Source organism: Pseudomyrmex gracilis, unplaced genomic scaffold (assembly GCF_002006095.1).
Source record: "Pseudomyrmex gracilis isolate BER0280 unplaced genomic scaffold, ASM200609v1 scaffold_91, whole genome shotgun sequence".
NCBI classification, from domain to species: domain Eukaryota; kingdom Metazoa; phylum Arthropoda; class Insecta; order Hymenoptera; family Formicidae; genus Pseudomyrmex; species Pseudomyrmex gracilis.
In genome coordinates this window covers 483,333-492,554 of record NW_018020675.1, presented here as the reverse complement: position 1 = coordinate 492,554, position 9,222 = coordinate 483,333, and the positions used below count along the sequence as shown (strand labels likewise).

The following is a 9,222-nucleotide window of genomic DNA, read 5'->3' as shown; positions in this document are numbered from 1 at the left end:
GCGCGCGCGCGCGCACACACACACACACAGAAAGACCGCAACTCTAATTATTTCAAACTTTCGTCACCAAACTTCCGCTCGCGGTGTAAACGTCGGATTTATGTAACATACGTAATCAGTTTTGAATCGAAAATTGCTTCTGTCTGGAATATTTTTCAATTCAATCCCCGTTCGAGGATTCTTTCTCAAAAATCGCTCGCAAGATAATCCAAGAGCGCGAAGTGTTTGTTTTGTTTTTTAACGTTCGCTTCTTGACGGACGCGACAAGTGGAAAGACATATATACATATATACATATATATATACGTAGAAGAAGCAACGGCGAACGACAGAGAAGAACTGTTTTCACGTGTGACATTCGTATGGAACACTGACGGTGAGGAATCGAATGAGTGCTTACACGTGCGCGATTGTCAAAATGCGGAGCCGCATCGCGGATTCTTGGACAACCCCGACAACCAACAACGACTGCATCATCGTCCGGTGCAGCTGACCACCGCGTGAGTATCACGAGAAGAAATATATATATATATATATGGAGTATCTGTCTTATAAAGCGTCTTTGCGCGCGACTTAAATTCTCGCGCGTTATTTCCTATTATATCCGAAGAGCGACGAAAATAAAATAATCGACCGGCGTGCGAGCGCGGAGCGACAGCTGTTAGATAAGATACACCGGGAGAGGCGAGGTATCAGAGCCTATGTTAAGTTATTGCCCGTCATGGTCGAACTTAAACACGTGGAGTAATTTATCAATCTGCGAATATGTTACGGAAGCGCTTAGGCGCTCGCGTCGCCCGGAGAGCGGTTTGCGACTTTGTCGCAACGGAAAAGCGCGATATAAAACGCGCGAAAAGAACTTGAACTCGAGAAGTTTCGGAAAAAAAAAAAAAAAACGCATTTTGCTCTCGCGCTCCGTCTCGAGTTCGGCAGCTCGATAATGACGGAAATACAAAAACGAAAACAAAAAACTAATCTATCAGTTTTCACAGCGCGAAGTTGCTCTTAGAAGACGCGCTCTTGAAATACGCGCGTATCAAGAGCGAGAATAAGCGGCGAAGGTACATACAATAAAAACGCTTATCTCTAAGAATTCGTAAATTATACGTGTGATCTCTTTATTTCGCTTGCAAAACGTACGCCGATTTACAGACGCTAATATATAATGATTAGAAGCGAATCGGGATGTAAAATACAAAATGCGTAGCGTCACAAAAATGTCTTTATCTCCGCTATTAACCAATTTAGAGAGTGATATGTAGCGAATAAAGAATGGAATCTTTATAGCTGCGTTATAAATCGCGCGTATAAATGCGTTACAATAATAATAAGATCTTTGACATTCGATAAAAACGATATCGTATAAATAAATTACGATAATTACATATAACTATTACTCTATACACATTGTATTAATTAGGGTTGAAATTAAAAATCAATGACAATTGCGCTGCATTTTGACGCTGAACGGTCACGTGCAGAAAAGTGAGAACTTATCTTGTAACGTGTTATCAAATGAAACGATCAAGAACGTGCTCGGCAACGAAAGAGAGAGAGAGAGAGAGAGAGAGAGAGAGTATAAAAATATCACAAGACGTCTTTGGCGATAGCGCCAAATCGCTCGCGTGTGGTCTCCGTTGCAATCGGGATGTATCTCTTTCTCTTTCTCTCTTTCTCATCTCCGAGTTCGCGCTCGATAATATACATCTCGTGCAAACTGACTCGAGTGAGCTCCGTAAATAATAACAAATCGCGATGTGTAAATAACAAATCAAATGTCGAATAACAAATCAATAGTGGACTATTGGCGCGGATTAAAAACGTTCGAAGTTGAAGAAGAACAAATAAATCAAAAATTCGATTTATCAAGGTTTATTTGTGCCTCTTTTGAGCGATTTTATGAAAAACTAAAAACACGTCAAAAGCAAAAAACTACAATATTCTTATCTTCTGTTTTGTGTTCTATTTTTAACTTAAGTAAATAAGTGATAATTTATTTTATTTCTCAACGAGATAATGAATAAATTTTCTGTTTTATTGCTTGATCTTGTTACTTGTGCAGCCGTCTGTAGCACGCCGATTAGATGCTACGTATAAGGGTTGGTAATTGAAGAAGCAAGTGTAAGGTAGCTCTTGCGTAATTCTCTCTCTCTTTCTCTCTCTCTCTCTATCTCGCTCTTACGACGATACTCGTATTGTTACTCGCCAACGTATTTACGATACGTGGGTGGCACACGCGTAAAAGCAATAAAAGTGCTTACGCGCACGATCAGAGCAATCAGTGTCGATGCAATTCGTCGAAGTATATAAAAAGTTTAATCGGAAGTTTTGACGTAAAATTTAACGTTCCGCGAAATTCGTCTCGATCTCCTCTATAAATGCGATATTTTTCAACAAGTTACTTATTACCTGACGCGAGAGAGAAATACTTTCTACTTATTAAGTAAAGTTTGTGTTCTCGTCAAATTCTTGAATGTTGAATTTGAAACTTTCAAGCAAATGCGCGCCGCCGTGACTTTGAGATGTTTTTTTTTTTTTTTTTTTAATTTAAGAACGTATTAAATTAATTTCCGACTTATGTTGTAATAATGTCAATCAAAATAAACGTTGAGTTAATTTTAAGTAAGTTGAAAATTTTATTATTAAAATTGTGATGCCACGAAGAATTAAACGACAGTTGATCTGAAATCATCAAGATCGTATTGTACGTCGAGTTAATCGGTGTGATAACCCGCTTAAAACAATTGATCTTCGTGTGATGAATCTTAATTGAAAAACATACACGCGATCCATCGGCACTTGGGAACGGCCATGAGCTCAGTGAGTTAGTATGTCAATTATATCATAAGCCCGCCACAAAGAGAGTGCGCTAACATCGATATACACCGGACATTTAACTCATCGCCATCGCTTATTCAAACTGCACACGCGACTATTGCGAAGAACGTTTTAATTGTAAAACCTCCGCGTAAAAAAAAAAAAAAAAAACTTTCATAATCGACGATTATTAGTTTGTATTGATTGTTGCTAGTTTTTTACTCAAAATACTTGTGATTCGCGCAATGACAACTTTTGCACGCACGCAATATATCGGATACGAATTTTTATACATTTTGTGGCGCGCGGATTAAAAAAAAAAAGTATGATGAGATTAATCACACGCACAAGTAGAGGAAATGATAATTGCGCGCGCGCCATTAACGTAGTCTCGTTTTTCGAGTAATGTAACGCGAACGAACAACGAGTGACATACTGACCTAACGAGATCAGGTGTCGGTAAAATCTCATATATCGAACAATTTATAGAGACAGTAGAAAATTCGCGCGAGCGCGCGCGCAACTGAATGACACGTGGGTATGTGCTCTATTTTATTGAAACTCGTCGGGAAAATCGTCGCATATTTGAATGCGTTCTAGTTGCACTAGTTCATTCAGATCTAGTTTCAATGTCGACCTTTGTCAGAGATCAAGAGCGGACCTTGCGTAATCGACGCTTGAAAAGGAACCACCAAAGATATATGTATATATGCGTTAGCGAACAAGCGTGTAATGTATATTTTATACTCTAAACGTAACTCGGGATGCGCGCCAAAATCTCTCACACTCGCAAACGTTCGCTCGAAACTCGGATTTTTGCGTTCGCGAAATAATATCAGTCGTCGAAATATATATTACATTTTTTGAGGAAAAAAACTCCCGCGATAAGACCCCTTAACGAAGTACGTAATAAAAATAGAAAAACATTGTCGTCATTTAAAATGTACATGATAAGCAAACGGTTAGCATCAAACAATCGGGCGTAGTAAAATTGACGTCCTTGCCCGAAACTCGTTACACCAATACCCCCGGACACGAGATTCGAAATGCGCTTGCAATCGATATACACACCTATACGGGCCAAACCTCTTTAACTCGAAGTCAAGGTAATCGATAAGAATGCAAATATATATATAGAAGTTTTTTTATTCCTCAAACTTCGAGTTATACGAGTTTTTTTCGCAAAAAAGTCAGTTTTAAATTAATTTGAATTTTAGAAAGTTATAGATACGTGCTCGCGTAAATATTCTTAGAGTTCTTTTTTTTTTTTTTTGACTGTAGATTTTTTGTAGAAAAATAAACATTTGATTTGCGAAGCAGAGATTTTCGATTTGAAGAAAAGTTTGAGAGAGTTGGCGAGGTTTGACTATGCAAGTAACGAAAGTGTTATATCGTGACCAATAATCGATGTGCGATTATCGATTTGACTTCAAAATCGTAAAGTGTCAATTTGAACAAACGGATTTCTTTTCGGCTTCGTCAAGATGAAACGCGGCGTATTCGTACAAATACGGCGCGCTATTTGAAACCGAGAAATGTGAGACCATTTGTACCGCCGCCACCGAGAGACTCAATTGCGAGAAAGAAATCTGATCGATTTCGTAAGTCGATCTCGCGGAACAATTGTATTGTTAACAAAATCGCTCGTGTCAAACGCTGGATCTCGACGATGAGTGGCATCCTCACCATGTTGATTAGAGCGATCACGAACTGGCGGTTCAAGTGAGCAAAGCAAGAGTTTGCGAGCTTTTACGATTACTCGCTTAATTAGCTGTGCAAACGCATCGATCGCATCACGTTTTCCGGATCACCGACTGTTATCCATCAAGAAACGCAAACACATTCATGCGTCGTCAAACGTGTTGTTGTTAGACACGCGAAGTTTTAACACCTGCTGAGTTTCATCGTGTTTTCTATGTCGCAATTCTACGAGCGATGCAATTTCTGCGTTGTTCGTCAAGTCGTCAAATACGCAGATGAAAATTCATATGTTTATAATTTTTTTTTCGAGACATTCTCTCTCTCTCTCTCTCTCTCTCTCTCTCTCTCTCTCTCTCTCTCTCTTATTTTTGTTTCAATCAAATGTTTTCAATCACTCAGTGTTTATGTTTTTTTTTCTCTCGTAATTTTATTTAAGATTGTGAATCTCGCGCGCATTTTTTTCTAACACCAAGTGCTCGCGAGAGATGAAACAACACGAGAGAGTTTCGGAGAAGATCTAACAATTAGAGAGAAGCGTTGAGCGCTTCTAATATGTGGACTGTGTGTGTGTGTGTGTGTGTGTGTGTGTGTGTGTGTGTGGCCTAATCCTCCAAGTTACCAGAATACAAATTGTCACGTTACGAGCGATGTTAGAGCATTACGACCGCGGTTCCATACAGGATACGGTCATAGACGAGACCAGTGAATCCTATTCGCGCGTCATTGACCGACTGACTCGTTATGAGGAAAATTTTTCCGTTCTACTTTTAAATAACAAGGATTGAATGAGATTAGCAAGCGTATGTATTTGCAATACTTTTTTTTTTTTGCGCGATATAATGAGTCTTCTGAATAAATAAATAAATAATAAATCACTTACGCGAAGCGCAAACGTGTAAATTTTATTTAAATACATTGCGTCATCTCGCAGTCCGTAAGTTTGCTTCGAGCCGATTCGTTTCTGTTTCATTTGCTTCGTAACGTAAAACAAACTAACGAGCAATCGCTCGTCGCAATTGTGTCGCATTTGTTTTTTTTTTTCTTATTGTTTCACGGTTTGTGGAACTTATACGTATTATACGTTTGTCGTTACGCGCAGTTCTACATATCAGAACAAGAACGCGCATATACATATATGGCGGAAACAAAAAAAAAAAATTAAACAGCACAAAAGAAGCGCAGTTACGAAACGTTGCTTTTAGGAGGTATCGCGAGCGTAGAATTGCAATGTGGAGCGTGTTAATCCGGGCAGTCGTAAAAGTGATCAGATTCAGAAAATCCAGAGTGACGCAACCAAGTTCCTCGGGGAAGCTCAATTTTTTTTTTATGTTTATAGAGCGCGCGGAAAGTCACATCGCGAAAGAATGAGATCGAACGTTACGTTCTTTCGATGTTTCTCTTCGCGGTAGCTCAATTTTGTTTGGAAGACTCGGCGAAATTAATCGAGCTTCCCGTATATATAATTCGCACGCGCGCATAGAAGAGCGTGTTACGTAAGAGTGTGCAAAAACGATGTGTGCAAGACGATTATTACACGACACCCTTTCGAGGATAAATTTAGAAACTTGTGCTTTTCGCACGTTGGCGTAAATCACAAGTTTGAGCAACGTGTTTTAAGCGCGCGTCGCGCTCGCAAATCTAAAGATAGCCTTCGATAACTTATGCATTTGTATCACGATAGACGCAGACCTTGATACGCGGACGCGTCTATATAACGTCGATTAAAAGACTTCCACGTGTATAATCGTATTGAATGTATTTAAATTTTTGAAGGTCGCGCAATTATGCGCAAATTATTGAAATAAACTCGCACGGTAAATCGCGAGGTTATCGATGTACGACTGTGACTATTGTATCGAAATGACAGAAAAAATTGCAAATGTATTGTCCACTTAATCTACACAGACTACTGTTGCAATTTATTTCCACTGTCTCACCTTGGACCTATGGCTCTTTGGTTTACGTGTTTCTCATAAGTCTGTCTCCGCTGAGCCTTTAACTTTATTATTGCAAATGTATTATTTAAAAAATGAAAAATTATACAGGAAATTGCGACACGTGTAATCGATAATAAAAAAAAAACTGCATAATTACGTATGTACGTACCGTTCGATGGGCAATTAACGTTACATTATTGTTGCTGAATAAATTGTTGCCATTATTTCAAATTGCGGCGCAATTAGTAGCGAGCGAACAGAATTATTCATAAATCGCGAAAATTATGCGAAAACGGACGCGAGTTGTGTAACTCTCGCGTAATGCGTAAATTCATGAATGAACCAGAAGCTTCGCACCACAACCGTCGAGTGATGACGCAATCGCGTATGACGTCACTCGCGGGAAAAGGTGCGAGAAAGTTGCTAGAATAACGTAACGTTGTGTCAAACAACACAATAGAAACTTGGACGCGAGTCCAAATCAAAAAAAAAAAAAGCACGCGAACATTTCACGTGTACAATTCGCGATGCAGTTCGAAATAATGACGCAATTGCGCGCAATAAGACTCCGAGGGTCTACTATCACTCGGGATTTAAAGCGCAAGAGGATAAGAATACGAAAGGGAGTTGAGAGATACGCTCAGATAATCACGGACAACGCGATGCGGTTTGAATGTACACCAAACAACGATGACGCAATCGTTTACGATAGGTCGTTCCGAAGTGACGTCAGAACCTGAAAACGGGAAGACAACCCTTCCGGGACGGCGGGTGCGATGAATATTCGTCATTGGCGCATCGCGCCACAGAATGGTGGTGGTGGCGGCGGCTAGCCCGACGAGCGTTGTATTGGACGGTCTAAACACCGGAAAGTGGCGGATCGATAAATGTGCGCCTGCTCCGTCTCTGGCGCGTCACACCGACACAAACACACACGCATACACACACACACATAGGTTTACGTGTGTCCCCAAACTAGTTTTAAGGAGGCATGCACGCATGCCGAGCACGATGCAGGACCGCGATCAGTCGCGATGTAACCGTAGCGTGGAACGGCCTCGCACCAGGCCACCGGGTGACCACCATCAGATGCTCGACGTGGGCTGATCACGCGCTTGAAAAAAAAAAAACCGATCCGCGAAGCCGGCGATCAGCGACGATCTGAGCAGAAGTTACCTCGAAGAAGAGCCTCTTTCTTGGAAACATCGAAAATTCGTCTACAGACCACACCTGAGAATACCCAGGTACAGAAGAACTAGAGAAAACTTGACTCGAGGCTGTGAACGAGACTTGCTCCGACGCGACTTTGGCGAGAAAATGTAATTTCTTTTTTTAGAAACACGCGAAATTTGCAAGTTACTTTTTTTTTGTTTTCAGCGCAATAGTTCGCGAAGATTAGCGACCGATCGGTTTGGTTTGATATCCGAGCATTGTTGAAAGTTTTATGTCATGAACAGACTGTGGCAATCGAAGCGAATTCCGAGAGATTGAAATTCTTCAACAACTTTTGTGCGAACAACTATTGAAGCGAGTTCAGCTCTGAATAATTCAATTCGCGTTTTTTTAATTCGTAAAAAAAAGAAGAATTTTAAAGTAGAAAAAGTTCAATTCGTTTTTTTTTTTTTTTTTAAGTCTAAAAGAGTTAGCCGCTGCCGAATCGAATTCTTGAGATTCTTGCGGGTTACGATCTGAAATCTCTCCCGTCAGGGCGTTACCTTGGTGCGTGCATAATGCTGAATTCTATCGTACGAGGCGAGATTAATCCGAAAACACACACTAACTGCCGTTCAGATTCACACAGCGGAATTCGTAAAAAAAAAAAAAAAAAAAAAAAAAAAAAAAAAAAAAAACCGTAATTCTTAAATTCTTTCAAGTAAAAAATGTTTACACGAACAAGAGTAAGTTTCGAAGCGAAGTCTTGGGTGTAAAAATCACAAAAGTTTGTCTGAGATCAAGATCGGCTGTAGTTTGTCAATTTATCTTTAGAGAAAACAATGTCGAAGGTCGCGGAATTCAGATCGGCGAGCGCTTGTCGGGATTTGCCCGACGACTTGATTGAGCGTAGGTTAAGGTTACGAGAACTCGTGCAATCCGCACGTCTCAATGTGCTTTCCAGAACGAGCTTGTCTATTCTACTGGTCGGTCGGTCGATGAATTACGCAAAGTCCAACTGACCAGACAATGAATATATCGAATACAATCGAAACGTGTCGTACGTCTCGCACACTGCGCTCGCTACCGATTTCTGTTCGAAGATCGATCGACCTCGCAGTCTGTCTAATGTTTAACCGCTGCGGGTAAATTCTGTTTTTATTTTTATATGAAAAAAGTAAACATAAAAAAAAAAATATTAAATGTCTAGTATTAAAAAAATGTACATGTTTATTATTAAAAAACAAAAAAAAAAAAAAAATATATATATATATATATACGTGGCTTCTGTAAAAATATGTTGAACTAATATTCGTTTTTTTTTCCAAACATAGAACAAATAATGGAGAGAAATTGGAGAACAGAAGAGAAACAGAGTAAAATAATTTAGCGTTTTTAAAAATAGGTGTACAAAAATTAATTCTCGAGGCCTTTTTCGACCAACACGTTTTGATATTGATTTATAAAAACACGAATACAAACTCAATCTTCGAAGTAATTCTCGCTGTTTATACATTTTTTTTCCATCTCTCAGGCAATTGCCGGATTCCAGTTTCGGAAAAATGACTGTGGCCTTGAATTAACGAATTCATCGTGGCTTTTTTTGACCTATTCAA

At 39.6% G+C, this 9,222-nt stretch overlaps 1 protein-coding gene across 4 annotated transcripts in view; it reads left to right on the top strand.

Annotated features, from left to right (window-relative positions):
• The first annotated feature begins 431 nt into the window (after positions 1 to 431).
• The window catches only part of LOC109855512 (solute carrier family 41 member 1-like), a 29,698-nt gene continuing 20,907 nt past the window's right edge, over positions 432 to 9,222 (top strand). For 2 of the 4 annotated variants that reach the window (XM_020429842.1, XM_020429838.1), the window contains exon 1: positions 7,497 to 7,773. The gene's annotated coding sequence lies outside the window, so the exon portion shown is untranslated. Of the gene's footprint in view, positions 500 to 7,496; positions 7,774 to 9,222 lie in introns of those variants that run through there. The other 2 variants (XM_020429840.1, XM_020429839.1) reach the window with 2 other exon arrangements.